This window comes from Lissotriton helveticus, chromosome 1_1, assembly GCF_964261635.1.
Source record: "Lissotriton helveticus chromosome 1_1, aLisHel1.1, whole genome shotgun sequence".
Lineage (NCBI taxonomy): Eukaryota > Metazoa > Chordata > Amphibia > Caudata > Salamandridae > Lissotriton > Lissotriton helveticus.
Window position 1 is genome coordinate 187,765,565 of NC_136057.1, and position 24,473 is coordinate 187,790,037.

The following is a 24,473-nucleotide window of genomic DNA, read 5'->3' on the forward strand; positions in this document are numbered from 1 at the left end:
CCAATAATAAAAATACATTAAAACAACCGAGATTCCTTAAAATTAATAATTCTGTAAATTAAAACAACCAGACCCCTAGTAATTCCGTATTTGTGAGGGGTTCTGGATTGGACATGCCATTGTTTTGTTTTGTGTGTCTTAAAATATTCCAAGTCTGCGACTAGTGTTGCCATCTCAGCTGGTGTTAGATGGCAACCCAATCTGTCACATCTTAAACCCAGGCATTTCCTGCACACGAAATGCTTATTTAAGTGAAATGCATTCACGACCGTAGACAGTTTCTGTCAGTTGACAGAAGAGGGCGCTCCTCTCCTGCTGATGAAATCCACTGAACAAATTGTAGCAAAAGGAGAAGGGCTTCCTTTTCCGGGTCAGCGGCGGCAGAGACAGCACCAGTGACGGATGCTGACATCACTTTGAGACACTTACAGGCGCCCCTGAGGCTCCAAACTTTCACCTGCACCACTCCAGCCCCCAGAGGAGGAGAGAGCCTGAAAATATCTGCACAGGTAGGAGATAGTCAGCACCTTCTGTTGTGTTTGTATCAATATTCTAAATAATCCTGGAGCAAATCTCTGCCAGGAACCGGGCGGAGCCATGCTCTTGCTCCTCTATCCGGAGACCTCTTTGGGGGGGTGTGGGGGGCTTTACAAACGACTCAGGGGTATTTGTGTTTATCATTAGTGTTATAGAGGGGATCTATGCACACTGCACTTCATTTTCCTTTGCACTGCATTTTACTGAGCCGTGAAAACTGTGCACATTGGACTGCAGCTTACTGCACTCTGGCGGATCTGTGCACATAGCACTGCTTTATACAGCACTATGAGGAATCTGTGCACGCTGTTCTGCATATTAGTGCAATGTGAATAATATGTGAACGCTGTACTGATTTTTACTGCACTTTCAGGAATCTGGGCACACTGCACTGCTGTTTACTACACTGTAAGAAATCTGTGCTCGCTGCACTGCTTCATACTACAATATGAGGGATCTGTGCACACGGCACTGAATCTTACACTGAGAAATGTGAACATTCTGCACTGCTTTATACTACACTATGAAAACTCTGTGCACCTTGCATCTAATTACACTGAATAATCTGTTCACAACGCGCTTTTTTCTGTGTGATGGCAACATATGGGCTGCACTGTTTTTACCTGCACTGACAAATCTGTGCACACTGCACTGTTGGTTGCTGCGCTTAGTGTATACATTGCATTACATTTACTAGACCTGATAAAGGTGCTGTTTGTTGCACTATGAGAATTATGTGCATACTGTTCTACTGTTTACAAAAGATTGAGAAATAAGGGCATTCTGCACCTCTTTTTGCTGCACTAGGAGACATCAATGTACACTGCACTCTGATGAATCTGTACACACTCCAATGCTGTTTAAGTATGAGAAGTATGTGCACTGTGGATTGTGCATTCTGAACCCCTGCTTAATGCACTTTGAGAAATCCTTTAACACTACTGAGAATTTTTTTCTGCACATAAGAAATGTGTGCTCTCACTGTTTTTCTGCTACACTGTTAGAACACTATTAGCACCTCACTGCTTTATAATGTACTACAAGAAATCTGCACACACTGTACTTCTTTTCACTATACCATGAGAAATATGTCCACTGCACAGCTTCTTCCTGCACTGAGAGTTATTTACAACTTAAACAGGAAATCTGTTTACACTGCACTACTTTTCACTATAACATGAGAAATATGTCCACTGCACTGCTTCTTCCTGCACTGAGAGGTATTTACAACTTAAACAGGAAATCTGTGCACACGGCACTGCTTTTCACTACACTAAGAAATATGTGCACACTGCACTGCTTTTTACCAAATTATAAGGGACATACTTAGAGTAAACTTGTTGACTGCCCTGCTTTTTACCATATTATGAGAAATCTATCACACTACACTGCTTTTTATTATACTATGAGAAATGTATGCACACTGCACTGCTTTATACTGCACTGTGAGAAATCTGTGCACACTGACTGCTCCATGAGGAAATTTACAGGGCACTGCTTTTTATGACCCAGTAAAGGGGGGCTTCCAGAAGAAGAAATGTGTGCATGCTGCTCTACAATACATTACTACACTACATTACTACACTATACAAGATCTTTACAGAAAAGGTAATCTGTACACAGTGCACTGCTTTCTACTCACTTTCTACTTGTAGCTTGCAAAAGTGGAAGTATGTGCTGTAGGTCAGTCCAAATTGGCCTTAGAACCGGCGTGTCATTAGGTGCCCTTGTAACTCCAGTTTGGGCTGGCTTCAGCTTCTTCTGTGTTTCAAAATGTCATGACAAAAATGTTCAAGAGCATCTTAAATGTAGTAATATTTCAGGATGGCATCTTGATATTTGCTGATACGAAAGAAGTGCATGACAAATATGTTGTAAGAGTGCTGTCCACGTTGCGGGGGGGGGGGGGGGGGGAAGGGCTCCGAGCGTTATTGATGGTATTGTAAATGCACCACATCCAATGGATACGGGCATCTCTGGACTTCTTTTAGGTCTTTGTTAATTCTATGCAAAGTTTATAAAAAATGTACAGACCTGACTGAATGATTTAGGCAATAGCTTCAAAAAAATTTAGCATTTGAATGGTCTGCAATATGTCAACAAAGTTTTGATTTATCAAACAAAGTATTTTCTCTACTTCCGCACTTCAGTCTTAAATGGAAGGACGCAAACATTTTGAGAATGTAGATACTATTGCTTACGGCATGGGGGCTGTTTTGGTGAAGTGGGAATGGGACGGTTATGCTCAGACGTGAATCACGTGCTCTCCATGCCACTGGAATCAAGCTATCCAGGCTGATGAGGGCTGAAAGCCAGATACCGGTCCTTGGGTGCATGTTTCCAGTCCAGGGAGGACCTGGCTTGGCAATTCGGGCTGGACTGTTCCCATGGGGCACAGGGTCAAGACTGATTTGCATATGGCTGGGTTCAAACTGGAATGGCATGGTGAGCAAAAAAACGATGCATTTAGGCCCAGATCTCTGTACTGGGGTGAATGTATGACATTGTTCTGCATTCTGTCCATCAAGTGTTCTTTTTTGTACAGGGTACTATCCCTTAGTGGACTTGCTCAGACGGCGCTGTGCTGTGGGACGGTAGCTGCTGCTGCTGTCTTCCTCTGCTGCTGCTAGTTCCTCTGACCCGTAGGTCAGGATTTCAAGGCTCTTCTCCCCTGCAGGCTCCTGCCTGTGCCTTGTTGGTGGTTCAGTGGTAGAGCGTCACTGCTCTGCTGCTTGACTGCCCTCCTTTCCCTCTTTACTGCTGTTCCTGTCCCTCGTTCTGCTCTTAACCATTGCTTTTCTACCAGTGGCTCTGTATGTTTTTTTTCTTTGCTTTGTTTGGCTTTTTCTTTCTTGTGCTTATGTACGGTTCCTTTTTCCCGGTCCGTTACCTCATTGGCACTGCGATCCATAGCAGCCCTGCCCCCTCCAGTGTCCTTTCCCTTGTTTCCCGCCTCCCAGCTGTTCAACCTCCTGTCGCACTACTTAATGGCAGCTGCTGTGCTGTCATGCACAGCGGTTGTGCCACTGGTGCGCCAAAAGTAAGCTTGTCTGCTCTGTCAGAGCATAGACAACTTCCAGTGCAAGAGACCCTGCCTCCCGGACACTCCACCGCTATGACGCCAGAACCTTCCTCGCCGACAAACCTGGACGCCACTCCGCCTGCCTTCTAGCATCACTGAAGAATACCCTTGCATCCTTTGCTTGCTGAAACTGTAAACCCACCTGCTGCACATCAACAAACCAGCGCCTCTCACCGTCCAGCCGACCAACAGTGCACCCGACTGTCTCAACTGCATCATCCTCAATGTGTTGTCCCTCCACAAACACACCACAGAAATCTGGGCATCGTCTTCACGTAAACCTGGACCAACCTCTGCTCCGGACATCGCATTCACCATCTCCGACGGCTACAACATCACTCGCAAGGACCCCCCGACCGCCCAGGAGGTGGCATTACCATTGACTGACCTCGCACTCTAATGATCCAACGGAGATCATAGAACACCTCCACCTCAAGATCTGGGCCAAGCCCAACACCATCCTCAACAGACACCGTCATCTACAGGCCCCCGGGCCATGACCCCCCATGCACCAATGCCATTGTGCACTTCATCACACCCCAGGCTCTCCCATCCACTGAGTACATCCTACTCGGAGACCTCAACTTTCACCTGGACAACCCCAGTGATCAGAACACCCCCACCCTCCTGGAGAAACTCCCCAACATCGGACTCAAGCAGTTAGTCACCACACCAACCCACATAGCCAGACACACACTCCACCGCGTCTACTCCGACAGCAGGAACATTCAACTAACGCTGTTATTACAGCGCAATACTATTACTACGCGGTCATTATTGAAAGGGCGCATCCCTGCCCTTTTGTTCTGGCTCAGGGGGATGCAGCAATGTTCCTTGCAGCGCTGTCCGGCACCCAAACATGTTATATGTGGACACAAGTGTTTGTACCACTTTTAAGACCACATATTTTCTGGTCTAAAAAACTGCCTCTAACTGGGAATAGCAGTAGTTTTTGGGGGTGATCACCGTACAGGAATTTCATTGGAAGTATCACGAAGTGGGGTTAACAGCAGTTTTTGCATGGGATCTCTACCTTGCATCTCATTTTCGTTAAGACGTGCTAACAGAAGTGGCAATCTTGAAAATTAACGTTTACGCTGGGAAAGTGTCACTAGCTGCAGTTAGCCACAACTTGTAAATATGGCTACGGTGGCATTAAATTCTTGTAAATATGCCCCTTAGTCAGTAAAACAAGTACCTTCTAGTGTACTGGGAAACTCAGTTATCCATGCTCAAACTTACACCCCATTGAATCTGGCTAGAGGGCGGCATTTAATAATGTATTTAGATATATTAATACTATTATAATACAACCCATCTAACTACATATCTAAAAAAACACCAGAGACCAACGCACTCCTGCAAATAGTCTATGAACAGTTGGATATACAATTTTTGATGTAGTCGTTGTGAACCGAAGACATGTTCCACACTGCAGACTCCAATGTTGTTCAGATGATGTTTATATATTTTTTCAGATGATACAAGCAACCACCGACACGTTTCCTCTCAAAAGTGACTTTTTAAAGGCTGCAATGTATATATGTAAACATATCAGAGAACAATTCAAGAAATGACAGATAAGTGATTAAAACTGAATAGTACAAAAAATTCTACTTCTTATTCCGTTTTTGTGAATAGTACGCAAGGAAAAAACCTGCGCTAGATGTAATATTTAACAAACTATTTTAAGACGGCCTGGATTTATTATAATGCCCCTTGTGTACATAGTGATCAAGTCCAAAGATGAAGCAAGTTTCATGATATGTGTTGCCATCACAAAGGTATGTGCAAACCATTAGCCAGGTGAGCCAAGAGTGTGAACAAATAAAACAGAAAGTAGAAGAAGAGCCTTCGTCCCTCATTTGACTAACCATAAAGTGCACTGGAAAAAGGAAAGGAAAGGCACCACACCATCCATGTCTGCAAGGTTGTGGATAGTGAGACATAGAAAAGATGAAAAAGTCATGTGCCCTGACCTAGAGCGTCAGTAAAGGTCTCTTGTCTGTAGGCGATCCAGAGGACAACTCCCAAATCAAATAGGAGCTGCTGATATGTAATACAAAGTAATAACCATAATAATTGCAGTGCCCATCTACAAAAAAGAGATTTTGTGATAACGGTAACCACAAATACAAAGGAAAACTAACATGTAATGTTGGAATATTCAAACACAGTCTGTGTGTTTGTTACAAATGGCGAAGTTCCATCAGTGGACCTTGTAAGGTTCTAGAAATCAAGTCATGTAATTAGCCATCTCCCCATCGATTAAATGTGGAACGATACACACATAAAAATCCATAAAAACATGGTGACTCACCAAAGGGAAAATAAGAAAGAGCATAGGTATTCTCCTCTTGTGGTGGAGCAAAGAAATGGTTTCTACACATGAGTAGTGTCCTCCGGCTGTCAACCCATGGACCTGAATTAAGGACGAAGCCGTGATAAACCCCCTAAACAGTAGATGACACATTAAGTAGTGAATTATACCAATTGTAGTATGTAAATGGTTGGTACAACCATAATGCACTTAAAAGAGTAGAAAGTGCCCAATGCGGTTTACCGGTATCATAAACTTTAGGCACAATATCTATGCCAGGATAATGTAATGTGAAAAAAAAACAATTCAATGTTACGTCACATTATCAATAAAACAAATGCTATTGTTCTTGTCAGATTGCTGCCAAGGTTGCAAGTTCATTAGTAGCCATGCACATAGAGAATCTAAAACAGTGGCTATTATCCTCATAATTACATCCAGGGGGTCTAAATGTTACTTGATAACCCCCTAGGTCACTCAAGATTGTGCCTCAATAAACAACATGAATCAAAAATGTGCTCGTCAGATTGCAGTCACGGTGCAAATAAATCAATTACTATACATAAATAGAATATCATACAGTAGTTATTATCAGCTACGGAGTTTGATTGTGACCAGATAAAAACCCTATATTAATCGGGATACATATCTCAATCAGCAACACGAATGGAAAAGAAGAGTAAAACAGTCCTTCCGGCCACTGATGTACAAGAAGCCGGATAACAACCATAACTGGCATTATAATGTCAAAGCCCGCCAAATCAAAATGCTCAGAGAAAGCATACCTGAAGGGTCAAAACCTTTACCTCTGTTACTAGTAAAGTCGTCCGGCACGCGTCCAGCAATTCAAAAGAGTCGATCCCCGGTGGCCATGGGGATCGCGTGTTAAATACTTTTGTGATGTCAAAAAATCTAAATAGAAAAATGACTTGTGGAAAAGGGAAGCAAAAAATCCCTGCAACCACGGTGGCCATTTTACAATGGCCCGAAATGCAATACAATTGTATATACACAGTAATCCCTCAAGGAGGAAACATGCATGTTGTAGCACACAGTATTCAACAACAAACAGTAATCTGTTCTGTTGTGTGGAAAAACGTTCAAAAATAGATAAAGGAGATGGTAAATCTAAAGCTGTAAAACATGGTACAGCCAAAAGTGATTCAACTCCGTTAAATAAAGGTTCATAATGCGACCCTGTAATAACTGAGACATCGTATACCAATCATAGCAGAGATTCTGTATGTAAGTGCAAGATGGAAGAAAGAGTGGGTGGGAAAGTGTCTAAGAGCACAGGCAGTCATTAAGTAAAGGTTAGCTAAAGTACCAAAAAATAAGGAACGCCTTCAAAAATTGAGACCGCCCCCAGCTGCATTGCTGTAAATTTCAAACAACAAGGGGAGATGTATAGCAGTATAGTGACTAAAAGAGAGGAGGGAAAGAATGGGATATCAAAAGTGTTGGTAAGTTCCCTGTGAAAGTGACCATTCCAACATTGAACAGCCATGGTGGCAAATACATAGACCCTTCCCAACCTCAACTTATATAATAATGCCGCCATTTATAAAGCGCGAACCTCTACCTCAAACAGAGGTGTCCCAGCGCTTTAGCAGTAGGCAGCACGCAAGATGAAGAAGGGCTATCTAAAAGAGCTCTACCCCAGGTTAAAAAGCCAGGTTTTTAAGGACTTCCTGAACAGCGGCTCTGAATCTGTGAAAGATCTACCTCCTAAGCGAGCTTTAAGAAAGCGAGGGGTGCAAATCAGATTTTGATAGTTGGACCACAGTGAGCGGTTTTGTTTGTAGCGACTAGGTGTGGGCAGAAAAGTCTGCTCTGCCAGCGTAGTGGATAAAGCCAGCCACCCCTGCTCCCCTGCACAGTTCCTGCTTCTGAAAGCAGTCAGGCCAGGGAGAGCCTCCCCGGCCCCCAGTGGACCCCCGTCCTCAGCGCCGGACCCTCGGCTGGCTTGCCGGACGGGGGACTCCCGCACCCCGGGGCCCGCCATATGCTGCACGAGCCCCGGGCCCTGTCCCAGCTTCCGGACCCTAGCCAGGCCGAGGAGAGCCTCCCCGGACCCCAAGGACCCCCCCATCCCCAGCGCCTGGACCCTCTGATGGCTTGCAGGACAGGGGCTCACGCACCACAGGGCCCGCTGGACGGAGCTCAAGCCCCGGGCCCGGTCCCAGCTTCCGAGCCCTAGCCAGGCCAGGGAGAACCTCCCTGGGCCCCGGTGGACCCCCGTCCCCTGCGCTCGGACCTTCTGATGGCTTGCAGGAAGGGGGGCTCACGCACCCCGGGCCCGCCGGATGGAGCTCAAGCCCTTGGCCATTCCCAGCTTCCCAACCTTAGCCAGGCCGGGGAGAGCCTCCCCGGGACACAATGGACCCCGTCCCCAGCACCCGGACCCTCCGATGGCTTGCAGGACACGGGACTCACACACCCCGAGGCCTGCCGAACGGAGCTCAAGCCCGACACAGTCCCAGCTTCCGAACCCTAGACAGGCCGGGGAGAGCCTCCCCGGGCCTGGTGGACCCCTGTCCCCAGCACCCGGAACCTCTGATGACTTGCAGGACGGGGTGTCTCAAGCACCCCAGGGCCCGCTGAACGGAGCTCAAGCCCTGGGCCGTTCCCAGCTTCCGAACCCTAGCCGGGCCGGGGAGAGCCTCTCCGGGCCCCCGTGGACCCCTGTCCCCAGCACCCAGACACTCGGCTGGAACCAAGGAGGGTTAAGCCCAGGCCACGTCCTCTCCCCAACGGTCTGCCCGGGGAGCTCATTTTCTTCCACTATTAAGCCCCCACATAGTGTAGGCTGATCGAATTTGGGGAAGGACAAATGTTGGAGTTAGCCCGGCCGCCAGCGTGCAGGGCCATCTTGTCACCCAGCCCGCATGGCCTCCCTGCCCGACTTACCCGGGAGTAGCGGGAATGGGAGACCCGGCCGGTGGCCCAGGCCATCTGGTCACCCTGTCGACCCGCGAGGGATGGTGGCCCCCGTCCCCGCACCCCGGTGTGGCAGCGACGGGAGGGGGAGGCCCACGGGCCAGCGTTACCCCCTCTGCATCCCTCCCTCCCACCGGCCTGGCGGCAGAGGGACACATCCCTGGGTGTGGTGGAGTGAGGCATCCGCATGCACCCACGCACGGAGAGACAAAATCTTGGCTCAGAGGATGACTTACAATAGATCTCAGCGAGGTAGCTGCTCTGTTACTTACGAAACCCTGACCCAGAATCGTGTCGTCTACGAATGATTTAGCACCGCGTGCCCCACGAACCTGCGGTGCACTCAGGGCGATGGAGGTGGCCCCCTTCTGTCTGTGCTCCGGTCCCCAAGCGAGCTGCTCTACGCACCGGCCTCCCGAGAGAGGCTGGCTATCCCAGGCCAACCAAAGCTCGACAGCACTGCGGTATCGTTACAGTTTAGGAGGGATTCTGACTTTGAGGCTTTCAGTCATAATCCCACAGATGGTAGCTTTGTCGTATTGGCTCCTCAGTCAAGCACATACACCAAATGTCTGAACATGTGGTTCCTCTCGTACTGAGCAGGATTACTATTGTAACAACACATCATCAGTAGGGTAAAACTAACCTGTCTCACGACGGTCTAAAACCCAGCTCACGTTCCATATTAGTGGGTGAACAATCCAACGGTTGATGAATTCTGCTTCACAATGATAGGAAGGATTAAAAAGCGACGTCGCTATTAACGCTTGCCGCCACAAGCCAGTTATCCCTGTGGTAACTTTTCTGACACCTCCTGCTTGAAATCCAAAAAGTCAGATGGATCGCGAGGCTTCAATTTCATGGTCTGTGTTCATACTGAAAATCGAGAACAAGCAAACTTTTGCCCTTCTGCTCTGCGGGAGGTTTCTGTCCTCCCTGAGCTTGCCTTAGGACACCTGCGTTATTGTTTGACAGGTGTACTGCCCCAGTCAAACTCTCCACCTGCCACTGTCCCTGGAGTGGTTTGCCAGAAGCAAGAGCCCCACGGGGTTCCCCCCCCCACCTCGCCCCCCCGCCTCACCGGATAAGTGAAAAAACAATAAGAGTAGTGGTATTTTACCGGCGGCCCGAGGGCTTCTCACTTATCCTACACCTCTCATGTCTCTTCACAGTGCCAGACTAGAGTCAAGCTCAACATGGAAGTCTTTCCCCGCTGATTCTGCCAAGCCCGTTCCTTTGGCTGTGGTTTCGCTAGATGGTAGGTGGGGACAGTGGGAATCTCGTTTATCCATTCATGCGCGTCACTAATTAGATGACAAGGCATTTGGCTATCTGTACCACCTCGCGGTGGCTCATTCTGGGTTATTATGCTGCCCATCAGCGTCAATTCGGTTTTGCATCCAACAATACAACATTCTTTCGCTCCAGAGTACAGCCACACTGAACACTGTCCTCACTGGAACTGGGATCACATATAGGCCAGAGATAGTACACCCTGAAGTACTATTCCAACAATTTTAAGATTGTCTACGAACAGTCCTAACAAATTAAAATGTGATTAGCAGGACATCAATAATCAATGTGTGATAATTATGTGTATGCGATTATTTGAGACCTATTCATCATTCAAGACATTTCAATAAATATGATGTACACAACTATATCTAAATTGTTATAAGCACACATTTATAAAAAAAAATACACATCTACAAATTGCACATATAATTAGAACAAGCATTGGAAATGCAATAGGTCTCGCATTAGAAAAGTTGGAGCAATTGGTCTTGTAAATGACAAATATTTTATTTATGTGTTGGTTTTTAAAATAGCTAAATTGATAGCTTTGTCATTTACAATGCCAATAGTTATAACTTTCGCGAATGTGACGCCTATAGCATTTGTAATGCAACATGTTTTGTATTTACGTGACTTAGATGGCAGCTCTGGTCGTTAGGCCACATCTCTAGAGAGATGTACGAAGTACTGAGGAAGACAAGATAAACTGCACTTCAATAATGATGTCGAAATTAAGTTAGTACCTCTTTGATCGTTTTACTGCAAAATTGTGAAAATTATGAGGCTCTAGTTCAGAACAGTTCGAATTTAGCTGAAGGACAAGGCAACCCAAGAAGTGCCAGTGCAAAGTGTTGGAAGTAACTGTGGCGAAGCATCTACTGTAAACAGAGGCCACGTTGTCAGTAAACTTGGGAAAATATGTAGCCTGGCCCAACATTAAAAGTGTTGCAGTCACTGGGTGTAGGCCATTAAAACAAGCATGAATGAAAATAGAGATTACGCAGAGAAAAAATTTAAAATAAAGGGGTATCTTTAGTAGTAGGAGGAGGGGACTCTAGAATGAGAGAAAACATTTTGCAAAAAAAGTTTTAAAGGTAAATGGAGAGGGTCGGTTTAAATAAAAAGGGCTGTAGGAATCCTCTCGGGTAAATTAAAAATGAAAACGTACTCTGCATTTTAAATAACATGCATTTGTTACACACGGAGAGAGGACGTGAGAGCAAAGCAAATGGGCAGCCTGTGAAAATGTATGGTACGATGAAGGAGATAAGGTATGCGTGGTGTGGGGATGTTGTGAGGGCTGGAAGGAAGGGGCCCCAGAAGAGAGACTCCGGATGCGAGGGGCTGCATGTTTTTTTAAGTAAATGTGCGCTGATGCATTTGGAGCACGGAAGTGAAATGCAGACACCTCCAGTATTAAAGGTTTAGTAAAGTGGGCGGTCAAAGGGAAGAGATGAAAAAAGTGTATCTTAACAAAACTGACTCCGAGATGGAAGGCTAGTTCAACCGCCAGTTGTCAATAAGTGTAGCGAAGACTTGGGGGTGAGAGACAGAGGCTTTTTTTTAAGTAAATGTAAATGTAAATGTAGTATACTTGTAAAGCGCACAGCTGCCCCAGCAACGGGGCGTCCCGGCGCTGTATAACTCTGGGGAACCCGTCCTGGCTTTCCCTGTGGGATGGTCCCTTGCTGGGAGTCCCCAAGGTGGAGCCAGGCATCCCTGGAATTGGTGGGGCCGTTGTGGAGATTAGGCAAGCTAATGCCCAGAGTTGCCGAGTGGAACCCCTGATTAGAGTAAGCACCGAAGCGAGAATGATCGAGTCCGCTGACCAAGGTCCACGACCCTGCCGCGTCGGGAATTGAACCCTGGTCCCAGGCTGACTTCTGCTCTCAGGCCTGCCGCCTCTAACCAGTGAGCCACACTACTCCACTAAGTAGCAGGCTGAAGCAGGGATGCCAGGAAGCAAACAGGGAAAGGTTGTGTGTGTGTTTGTGTGAGACGGCAAAGCGACAGGCTAAATAAACAAGCAATGCTGCCACCATTGCCAGAAGGCCATGCTACATGTACCACGTCATACAGGAGCTAGATGCTGTACAACATGCTAAAAAAATGTTTAAATGAGAAGCGATGATGCAACTGATGTGTCAGCATCAGAGAGCATAAAAGGAGACACGGCCTCGCGGCCGTGAAACTGGAAGTACGGCCGGCCGGCCGTGAATAATTAGGGGATGAGAAATGCGCTGGGGGGAGAAATGCAGAGCGCACGCTGAGAAGCTTGTGGGAGGGAGGCTGGGCTGCCTTTGATGTGGTAATGCGAGGCAGGCATGCGGCTGGTGGCATTGTGCACGCGCTTTTTAGGGCTTGCGCTTGAGCAAATTACCTACAAAGCGCACATGCACTGCATGGAATCGCCAGTGGTTAAACTCTGGATAAGCCACTATAGAGCTTCGCCAGCTATGCGCAAGCGCATCAGCAGGCGAGCCCTAAAAAAGCACATCTAAAAAAATTCACATCTATAAAATTTGCATCTATACTAAATCTTGTGTTAACTATAAACCTATATGGTAAAACATTATTCTTTATAAGGGTGACGTGTGCTGCAAGAAAGTGTACATCTCAGTATAAGCTTAATATTTATTTGTCCGTGAATACTTGGCACATTTTAAGAGTGTCCATTAAAGTAGTCAGGCAAACATTTTTCTTGAATGGGAATGACATTTACAGACCTACATCAGCCAGAACAACATCATTACATTTAGGCCAAATACCACAACATCCAACGATAGAGCCATGACATTTTACAGTGTTGCATTTTGTGAGATCTTTGATTTGCTGTGACAGATCCTGATAGTATTTCACTTTACTCTCAAACTCTAATTCAAGGGAATTCTGAGAATTTTCATAACAAATTGAAACATTAATCACTACAGCTGTACGATTTTTGGTAAACACTACATCTGGTTTTCATAGTTCTCCTTGATTATTTTTAACATGAGGTTCCCTATATGCCATCCAACCACACCTTTTTGCTCTATCAATGAGCAATTCCAGAATTTTGTTATGTCTTTTTATCCTAATGTCCTTAGTTTTAGGACATGTGCCTGAAATATGAGAAATTGTTTCACAAACATCATTACAATACCTACATGTAGCAAATGCACAATTTCTTCCCCTAGTGATGGTTTCTCTGGTATATAAAACATTTGCTCTTAACATCCGCGCAGCTATGTACTGGTTTTCTTTCATTTTGTTATCCTTTCTGATCCAGAAGTTTGAGGTTGGATTACTTGCTAAGTATTTTATACCATCACCTTGGACAGGGATATTTGCCCATTTCTCAAAGACTTCTTTTCTCCAATCATATTGTATTGTATTGTAGGGGGAACTTATAAAGCGCGCTGACACCGTGGGTTTCCTGGCGCTGGCAGACTACTGAAGGACTAGGAGGGTTTAGCCAGATTGGGGGAAGAGCCAAGTTTTTAAGGATTTACAGAAAAGGGTGAGGGAGATGGAAGTTTTGAGAAAAAGGGGGAAGGAATTCCAAAGTTTGGGGGCCAGAAATGCAAATCTCCGGCCACCGGATCTGCAGAGTTTGACAGGGGGAATAAGTAAGAGGTGCAGATGAGAGGATCTCAGGTTTCGTGAGGGACTGTAGGTCTTGAGGGATTTCAGAAAGGCGGGACAGGGACCAGATAGAGATTTAAAGATGAGGCAGCCGATCTTGAAGGCTGCCCTCGAGATGACGGGAAGCCAGTGCAGTTTTAGAAGAAGGGGTTTGGCGGATTGCCATTTCGGAATCCCAAAGGCCAATCTCGCCGCTTGATTTTGAACGAATTGTAGTCTAGAAAGAGATGTTTTGGGCAGACCATGATAGATGGCATTCGAAAAATCTAAGCGGGAGAGGACAAGGGCCATGATTACTTGCAGGAGAGCTTCAGGGGTGAAGAGATAGGCCACCTTCCTGATCCTGCGCAGCTGGAACATGCAGGAGGAGACAACTGTCCCCACCTGGGGTCCGAGGGAGAGACCGGAGTCGATAGTGACCCCTAGGCTTTTTACCGAGGCCGCAGGGGTGGGGGGGAGGCCGAGTTCTGCCGGCCAAAAATGCGGACCCCAGTGGGTAGAGCTCTTGCCGGGGAGAAGAAGCTCCGTCTTTCCGGGATTCAGTTTGAGTTGGTTTTGGCACATCCACGATAGGATGTGGGACATAACTGCCTGAAAGTTGGGAATAGCAGAGGGGGAGTCGAGAGGAAAGATGAGTAGCAGGTCGTCCGCGTAGTTGAAGACGGTGACGTCCCACTGCCTCAAGGAAAAGAGAAGGGGTCGAAGATAAAGATTGAAAAGAAGGGGGGATAGAGAGGATCCCTGAGGGACCCCGCAGGGCAAGTGCTCCCAAGGAGCTCTAAAAGTGCCCAGGCTGAGGGTCTGAGACCTCCCGGTCAGGAAGGATTTGACCCATGCCAGCGTCAGGCCCTGGATGCTAGCTTGCTCGACACGGTGGAGAAGGATGTTGTGGTCCACCGTGTCGAAAGCAGCCGACAGATCTAATAAAACCAAGGCCTGGGGGGTACCCTTGTCAACACCGTCTCTCAGGGCATCCAGCACGGCCAAGATGACAGTCTCCGTAGAGTGGCCGGGTCTAAAGCCGGCCTGATTAGTCTCAAGAAAGTTGGAGCTCTCGATGAACTGTGAGAGACAGGTGGTGACATGGACTTCCAAGATTTTGGAGAAGAAAGGCAAGAGGGAGATGGGACGGTAATTCGCCGGGGCGGCGGGATCAGCCCCAGGCTTCTTCAATAGAGGCACCAGCACGGCCTCCTTGAAGGAGCGGGGTACCGTTCCGGACGACAGAGAAGAATTCAGCAGGGGACAACAGTCGTCTGGGGATCCAGATTTAACATGGGTGGCCAGTGTGGCCAAAGCGGTAGGGTCTAAAAGAGGGAAAAGCGTAAGAGAAAGAGCATTGTGGGGGGGAGAAACGGAGCCAGCGCCAGGAGGGATAGTCGGAATGGTATCTTTGATCAAGGCAATTTTTTGAACAAAGAAAGTGCTAAGCGCGTTACATGATTCCTGTGTAGGGGCCTGAGTCGGAAGTGTCCTGGGGTCGGAAGTAAATTCATTGAGGACTTTAAAAATCTCCTTAGACTTGCAGGGGGCAGATAAGATTTTGTCTGAGGCGTAAGCCTTTTTGGCAGCGGAAATGGCTGTTTTATACTTATTCCGCGCGGCCACATATGCGCTTCTGCTAGGTAAGCAGTAGTCTCTCCTCCACCTGCGCTCGAATCGGCGGAGTTCTAACTGCAAAGTCTTGAGGTGAGGGGTAGACCATTTATGGGAGTGACAATGTCGGGATCGGGGGAACTTGGTTAAAGGGGCAACGATATCGCTGGCTGTAGTGAGCCAGTCAGAGACACGTCCCTGAAGCTCTTCGGTACTTGAGTCTATGGGGAACAGGGGGCGGGTGAGAGAAAGATGGGATAAAAGTTTGGAGGAGTCGGCGGCTCTCCACTTGCGTGCGGTGCCGCCCTCCTGCAGTGGGGTCCTGATCTGGCCAACGGCCGTGAAAGTGGTGTCAATTAAGAAGTGATCGGACCACACACATGGTGTTATAAGTGGGCAGGAGGACTTGACCCCGTGAACCCAGATGTGGTCGAGGATATGGCCACCACTATGAGTGGCAGACCTGACTAGTTGTATAAAGTCAAGGCTCGACAGGGCCTCGAACAGTTCGGAGGCATGGGGGCCGGCATCCTCATGCTGGAACCAGTAATTGAAGTCCCCAACAATGATAGTACGGGGGGAGGAGGTAGCAAGGTTAATTAACTGTTCAGTGAAGGAAGAGGGGAAGGAAGGCATAGGATGGGGGGGGGCGGTAGAGTACCATGAGGGTAACTGCGCCTCCTCGGTCCCAAGACGGAGGACCAGGTTATCCACATCGGGGAGGGTCATATTGGCAGAGGCGATGATCTTAAGATTCTTACGTATTACCGCTGCCACCCCTCCACCGGATCGGCCTCCAGGGCGGTTGATGTTCAACAGAAAGTAGTCTGGGGGTAGTGCAGCGAGGATGTCGGGAAGGGAGTCGTCAGTGAGCCAGGTCTCAGATAGTAAAAGGACGTCTGGCCTCTCTGTCATAAGAAGATGAAAAATGTCGGCTTGATGCCTGACCATGGAGCGAGTATTAAGATATAATACCCGGAGCTGCGACTCGGCAGGGACAGGAGAAGTGGACGATGACGACGACCCCAGATGAGGGGGAGAGTAACCTGGAATCCCCAATGAGGAGATCCTGGTCCAGGTCTCAGGGGGTAAAGGGCAAGCAAAAGTTTGTAGACTCATTACAGTGGAGCGGGAATAAGAGATAGCAGTGGCAGCGTCCCTGGCCCCTGGGCCCGTCCGGCCGCGGACGGGCGCAGACGGGCTTAACTCCGGCGCGCCCGCTGCGCTCGTCCGCTGCGCTGACGCATGGAGGACGTTTAAATAGGCTTGTGACGAGGGAGGTGGGAGGAGTCAGCAGGGCGGGATTGGAAGGGTGTTTTTAAAAAAGATAAACGTCCACCGCTCGTAATCAGCGGGACGAGGAAGCAGTAGAGCTGCTATTAATCAGCAGAAAGGTATTTAAAAAGAGATTTCAGCGCCCAGCGCGCGAGCCCTCTGCCACAGGGCTGCTCGTCTCGTCATATGTTGTTAACAAATTCAAATCATAGCTCAGAAACCTACTGTCTATAATGTTGATTTGTGTGTTTTGATGATGTTATCAATTTTTTCATTCATATCTTCTCCTGCATATATGGGTGAATGAGCTATGTACAGGTCTGCCGCTGCCCTGAGATACAATAAACTATTGATTTTATTGAGACCAATTTGTGAACAAAGTTTTGGTATACTGAGGTCCCCAAATTATCTTTTCGAATATAGGAGACCATCACATGTGTATGCAGGAAGGTGTAGAAAGTGTTTGACATACTTTTTTATTGTTTGATCCAGAACATTTAAAGTTTTTGCTTCTGTTCCTGTCAATTCCAATTTGAATGATAGCTTAGGTACCAAGTACTGACACAAAATTTATATTTTCTTCGTGGGCTTAAGTGGTAGATTATCAAGTTTTTTAGCCCAATTGACAAGAACCTCATTCATTTTGTTGTTGCTTGTATGGCCAGTGTGGGGATCAAAGTTCAATCCGAGGTATCTCTCACTTTCTCCTGGATGAATATTTTCAATATTTTCTTTTTCAAATTGCCATGGTTTACAGTTGTTAATCAGGATTTTCTCTTTATGGTGGCTGATATAAAATCCATGTGTCTTTTTCACATTAAGTTTTAATCCTGTATTTTACTGAACTTTTCAACAATTTTCAGATTTGTACTCATTCCTTCCCAGGTACTGCTGAGTACTGCGATGTCGTCGGCAAAGGCGCGAGTGGTGATTTGCTCAATAAGACCATTTGATCCAAATGTGAAGCCCTTGGCATTTTTCTGAAGATCACAGATCAGAGGATCCATGGCAATGTTAAATAGTAGTGGGGATTAAAGAATCACCTTGTTTGACCCCAGATATCATTGTTATTTCAGGAGTTGCTTCGTTGTTCTTTGCCTTGAAAGATGTTGTTGAGTCAGTGCCAAACGAATAAGCTTTATTGTATAGTTAGTTAAAACCATTACAAAAAGTAGAAAAAAGGAACAGCGGTTTAAAATGAATGATCAACGAGCATCCATGGTTTAAATTTAGCAACATTAAAAAAATTATTTAAAAAAAACAAAATTACGTACAAGGGACGTCAAGTGCCAAGTCAATTCAATTTTATATTATCCATTTACTTGTTGAGGAACGGTGAGTGGAACTCATCTTCCGTTGACTACCAAAGAACAAGCGGCAGGTGGAAGACTTGCGTGACATTAAAAAGAGGGAACTAAATCTTATTTACTCTAAAATTAGCAGCATGATCTTTATCTTCATTGTTTTTGTCTTTACTTTTTCAAACTTGTATGATAGTATCCCTTTTGTTCTCAAAGTTCGTGACAAGTTTGACTGATCTGCAGATTAATTGTGGATCCTCTGTGCACAAGACTTGTATGACAGCAGAGCGGCAGGTACGTACTCTGTGTTCAATTAACTTTGTTTTTAACCAGTACCGTCGTTCCTGATCCAGTACAGGGCAGATGCAGAGTAGGTGGATAAAGTCTTGTTTTGCATCGCCACATAAATCACACTTCTTGGTATCTGGTTTCCTCCATTCTGGTTTGTCCGCGTTTGTCGGCAGATTACCCATCCTTAAATTAAGATATTTCGTTTTGACATATGAGGAAAAGGAAAGACCAAGATAAGCTGCCGGTTTGAGCACTTTGTACGATTGAATTATCATCCAGGCGTGTGATCGGTGACTGAGGATTGACTTGTCATTGATCAACGAGTGCCTGTTTGCAGCTTTTTTAATCGCCTGCTTAAATGATGATACCGGTAGCTTAGTTTGCCACAAGGATGTAGGTTCAGTAGTGTCGAGTGATAGTTTTAGATACTTAGCAAACTGAGAGTTGGGATTATTTTGCATTGCATCCCACGTAGCTTGGTTGATTCCTGTTTCCCTGTTCATCCAAATATCGTACCAGAATGTAATGGTCTCATACTTTTTTTGTAGTTCTTGGGATTTCAGGCCGAACTCCAGTCGGACCTGCGCAGGTGATGCATTGGACGGTAAGCTAAAAACCCGCTTGTAGACTCTAGTTTGGATTCGGTCTAGAAGCTGTGCACTTCTTCCATGATGTAACACACTGCCATAGCCTATTGTGGGTAACAGCTTGGCTTTGATGACTGTCAGAAGTGGATTAAAAAACGGGCCCTTTAGCTGTTTGGAGATGCTATTAAACGCGTGTAGCAGGGCTATTCCTTTTTTTCGATGGCATCGAAGTGCAGGGAAAAGTTGAGGCGGCTGTCCAATTGTATTCCCAAATACTTGTAATTGCCCACCACTTCCAATTTTTTATTGTCTATCACAAAAACCGGCAGAGTATTACGTCGACGGGTCAGTATCATGATCTTTGTTTTCTGGCTATTGATTTCGAGAAGATTAAGTTTTGTGTAATCTGCCAGTTCATGCAGGAGACGTTGCAGACCTATCTTTGTTTGACTTAGGAGCACCACATCGTCGGCATAGGAGAGATGTGTCAGGCGCAGTGTTCCTAGCCGCGGTGGGTGAGCATTAGTGCTATCCAGCCTCAAGGTTAGATCTGCCATAAACAGATTGAAAAGATAAGGGGCCAACACACAGCCCTGGTTAATCCGTCGTGTGTTTTAATCTTTCGTGTCAGCCGGTGCCCATTGGCGATCTTTACCTGCATCCAGGTATCTGTGTATAAATTCATTATAGGATTTAGAATTGTATCCGGCAAGCCCTGCTGTTTTAATTTGGACCATAGTAGTTGACGGTTAATACGGTCAAAGGCCGCCTTGAAGTCGACGAAACAAGAGTACAATACTTGATGGTTTTGCATGCTTTTTTCGGCGATTAAACTTATTGCCATGGCGTTGGCCATGGTGCCTGTGCCCCTACGGAAACCAGTCTGGTTTACCGGGATCTTCTGATTATCCTCAGACCATTTTAAAAGGTCCATTAACACCAAAGATGCGTAATATTTTGCTTCGGCATCGATGAGTGCAATTAAACGGTAATTTGCTGGATTTTTACGGTCTCCTCCTTTATAAATTGGATTTATAATCGTCCCTCTCCAACTTTCTGGCAGCCGACTCGTGTCATTTATTGATCTGAATAGAATGTTTAACTTGCGTGCCCAGAAATGAGGATCCTCCTTGTATATAGCCTGGGGGACACCATTTGGTCCAGGTGCACAATCTTGTCTGCTTCTCTTAACTATTTGCGCTGTTTCAAATTCCACGTATGATCTTAATGTCTGGTCTCCGTCTCGCTGGATGATACTCAAGTTGTTAAGTTCTACAGGGACAGTAGTCTTCACTTCCACAATTTTTAAAAGTTTTTGTGTTTTTTGAGCTTGTATTGTAGATGGCACCAATTGGTTTACTGAAAAAGTATCAAGTAAATGTTGGACCCATGCATTTTCCGTAACACAGGTCATGCTTGTTGTTTGCACTGATCTATTTAGTGAGTTTACTTGTGACCAGAATGCTCTGAAGTCGGATTTTTTTATGTTGTGTAGCAATTTGGTCCAAAAGTCAGTGACTTTGGTTTTATTTTCCAACCAGATTTGTTTTTTGTATTGCTTCCTGATTGATCGAAACGTTTGCCAAACGTGCATATCCGAAATGCGACCCTTTGCGTGCCTCATGGATGCCCGCAAACGCCTTCTTAAGGACAATATAGTCTTGCTGGTCTGACTATGTTTCTTTTGATTTAAGTTCTCGCGCAGGTTGACTCCAGTTTTTGGTAACTTCTCCAAAAAGGCAGTCCATGTTTCTGCACACAGTTCACTTTCGTCAGTTATGGTTTGAAGTAAGTGCTTTGCCTCCTTGGCTAATTGTGGTAGTGAGTTAGTAGTCCACCTTAATCGCTTCAGGTTGACTGTGGTTTGTTCCCCTGCTGTTGATCGAGCTTTTAAGTGTTTGAATGGTGCCAATTTAATCTCGATGTGCTGCATTAAATGATCACTCTCAGGTGAACTTTGAATTTGGAAAATGTTGATTAGCCCCAGCAGGGGGAGCGAGACGATGGTGTAGTCCAGAATCGTACTCGTGCTGGGGCCTATGTGGGTAATTGAAGGTGGTTTATCCTGTTTGATTCTTCCATTTAGTACCCGCAACCCATGATTTTCCAGGGCCCACATCAACTGTTTTCCCACTTGGTCGTTTCTCTTTGTTGGCGGGATCTCCTGTGTTTCAACCGCCCAGAATTCGTTTGCAGCCAAGATATTGTCTTCCTCTTCTGGGAGCTGTATGAGATTTGCATTGAAATCGCCCGTCAGAATTATCTCCCATCCTGGTTGGTCAAGGCGGAACCCTGATATTACATTATTGATGCCCTTGAATAATTCTTTTTTTACCTTCGTTTTTGGATGGGCGTATATATTGATTAATATAATAGTTCCAATACCTGCCTGGGATACCCTCTCTAATTTGATTATTTGCATGTCTGGTATGGAGGCTGCCAGTTGGGAGGCCTTGATGTTTAGTGCAGTGCTTATGTAGACCGACAAACCCTCCTTTGCTCGACCGTAACGCTGAGCGCGAATTGCGTTGACATGAAAACTAATTCTACCTGGAACATCAATTGGCTCTGTTAGCCAAGTTTCCTGCAGAGCAATGATATCGTATGTATCCCAAGTGTCTATTTTCCTACTGTTGTTTAAAAATTCTTTGGCACCAACGATATTCCAGGAAAGGACTTTTACTATGCCATGTCCAGTGTTGAGCGCCCTTCTTTAAGATGTTGTTGAGTCAGTGTATAAGTCTATTATTATTTCTCGGATGGAACTCTTTGCCTTGCGAGACTCTGTATAATGTGACCATGGCTGACATAGTCGAAGGCTTTCGATATATCTATGAACACAACTGCTAATGAGTGACTGTTTCTTCGTGCCCCGTTTATATTTTGCAGAAGAGTCAGATTCTCGAGACAACCTCTCACCTTCATGAAGCCTTTTTGTCTCGTATTCAATTCAACAAAAAATGAGAGTCTTTTAGTTAGTATTTTTGTGAATAACTTCATGAATGCAGTACCGATGGTAATTGGACGCCAGTTACTGATTTTTTTAAGTTCACTAATCGGTACATTCTTGGGTATCAAAATTGATCGTTTTTTTTGGATAATTTCTGGCACTCTTCTCATCAATAACCAAGACGATAGAATTCTGGGCAGCTGTCTTGGTTGCCTGCTGTGCACTTTATACAAGTCATTCTGACCAATCTTATCAGGCCCCAGTGCTTTCTTTAAATTGGAGTTCTCAAAGGCATGGGTTATTTCGAGCAGTGTTATCTCTTTACATAGATTTCTAATTTCGTAATCCTCTGGTATCCGATCAATCGGCATGAAATTAGGATTTTCCTTGTTTCCTTTCTCAATTATGTTTTTGTAGTATTGAAAGATTTCATCAGCTCTGATTTGGCAAGTGCATCTTCTGCCCCATCAGTGATAATCCTGGCAATTTTTGTCTTTTGTAAACATTGCCTGGTATTCTTTATAGCTGCCCTTTGCTTTGGCATAATTTTTCTTGTGCGTCCGGTTAAGCCTTCCGTTTTTCTTGTCTTTTTTTGTTATCTTGTTCCCTACTGAGGCATTCTGGTGCTCATCTTGAGCAGCGTTTGTAGGCTCATTATTGAGTTCACTTGCTGGTTCATTTGTTGGTACACTTGCTGGTGTAGGACATATCAGTGGTTTTTGTGCGATGTAAGTCACTACCTCATCCTTCAGATCTATAGCAGCATCATGTTGCTCTACGTTTTGGGTGTACTTCTCGATTTCTGTGATTCTGTCTTCCAGCTCATCAAAGTTCTTGATTTTTTGCGCGCGTTTGCGATTGATAAAGTCTCTGTGCTTTTCTGTTGTTACTTCCATTGTAACCTCTGGCAATCGCAAGAGTCATTTTCAGAAACATTGAATGCCTGCAGTACATATTTTGCGGATTTTTTGCTTTTATCTCTTCTTTTTTCTGCAATTTGTTTTCTGTTTTTATTGTCAAAATGTGGAACCATCAGCGCATTAATATTCCTCTTATTTTCATATACTTTTTCCAATTCTGCTAGTAGCAGTATTTCTTCCTGTGACCATAATTTGGACGGTATGCTGCTTGCTAGAGCTGCTAGTCTAGCCTCATTTTGCGCTCTTGGATGCGCATGCCGAGCATGTTGAGAAACATCAATTTTTGTTCCAAATCTGAGGTCACAGAAGCTGCACAGGAATGGCAGCTCTCCTTTTTGAGGTCTTCCTTTACATTTGGCATAATGGCATGCAATATTGGGGTATTCGGCTTCTTTGTCACATTTTGAGCAGTATGTTTTATGATAGAAGCCTTTGTGCTTGTTGGAGACATGTTTTCTCAGTTCTTTAAAAGTTCCCAATATGTCTCTACACAAGTCACATTTATATTTTTCGTTTGGGTACTTCCAATAAGTGACTTTTTTTGTGTAGTCACTTTTCTTTGTTATTACATCTTTGCTAACCTCGTGTAAATCGGGAAGATTATCAAAGTTTGCTGTATCAATGTCATTCTTTGCTGAGTTATCCACAAACTCTATGGATTTGCTGAGGTCTACCATTGTGTCTTCTTCTGCTACGGAGGGTGAACTAAGGACTATATCGTGATCTGAATCGTTGTTGCTTGTTGCATTGTTGGAAGCGGGTGCTGGTTTGTCCAATTTGGTGAGGAGGTTAATGATTTCTGGGAAAGACAGCACCTCCTTATGCCATCTTAACGGTGTTTTTATTCTCCAGGAAGTACCCCATCTGGAATTGGGTCTGTTTGCTTTGCCATTTCTCACTATCATGCTTGCTGCCATGATAGAACCTTGTTTGGCCTGTCTCTATATGCTTCTCTACGCAGAGTCTAGCACTACAGAGGCAGTTACCGGCGGGACCACTGGGAGGTAAAGGCCACTACACCCGATAATAGGTTCAGAGAGTCATAGTTACTCCCGCCTTTTACCCGCTCTTCATCCCATCTCAGCCGGCCCGCGCCGGCCCTCACCTTCATTACGCCACATTGTTTCGCTCAGCCCGCCTACTCGCGCACGGGTTAGACTCCTTGGTCCGTGTTTCAAGACGGGTCAGGTGGGTAACCGCCATCGCCGCGTGGGCATCCCCGCCCGGTGGCGTGATGCGGTCGGGGCACACTGAGAACAGTCCGCCCCAGTCGACAGTCGCGCCGAGAACAGGGGGCCCTATCCCCCTTCAATTACCCCGGCGCACACCGAGGGGCGGCCCGGTACGGATGCCCGGAGGAGGGCACGGAGGCAGACGAATCTCCCTCGGCCCCACGGATACAGCGAAGCTGCTGCCAGGGGGGCTGTAGCACCCTCCGTCGGAGCGGAGGGTCACCTGCCACCCCGAAGCCTTCCCAGCCGACTAAAAGCCAGTCGCGGCGCTCCGCCGTGGAGGAAATGCGCCCTGCGGGGGCCGGGTAGGCCCTGGGCACCGGTCCCGCGGAGTGGATCTGGAACTCCCAGGTCACCGACCTTCCCGCCGTGTTGAATCCTCCGGGCGGACTGCATGGACCCCACCCGTTTACCACCCGTTTACCTCTCGACGGTTTCACACCCTCTTGAACTCTCTCTTCAAAGTTCTTTTCAACATTCCCTTACGGTACTTGTTGGCTATCGGTCTCGCACCCGTATTTA

At 46.1% G+C, this 24,473-nt stretch overlaps 1 protein-coding gene and 1 pseudogene across 1 annotated transcript in view; one reads left to right on the forward strand and one right to left on the reverse strand.

The window, feature by feature from the left end:
• The first annotated feature begins 374 nt into the window (after positions 1 to 374).
• Positions 375 to 24,473, forward strand: part of LOC144768486 (uncharacterized) — a 142,347-nt gene continuing 118,248 nt past the window's right edge. Inside the window, exon 1 of the mRNA XM_078652188.1 lies at positions 375 to 509. The gene's annotated coding sequence lies outside the window, so the exon portion shown is untranslated. The remainder of the gene's footprint in view (positions 510 to 24,473) is intronic.
• On the reverse strand, positions 9,090 to 10,101 carry LOC144778637 (28S ribosomal RNA; annotated as a pseudogene).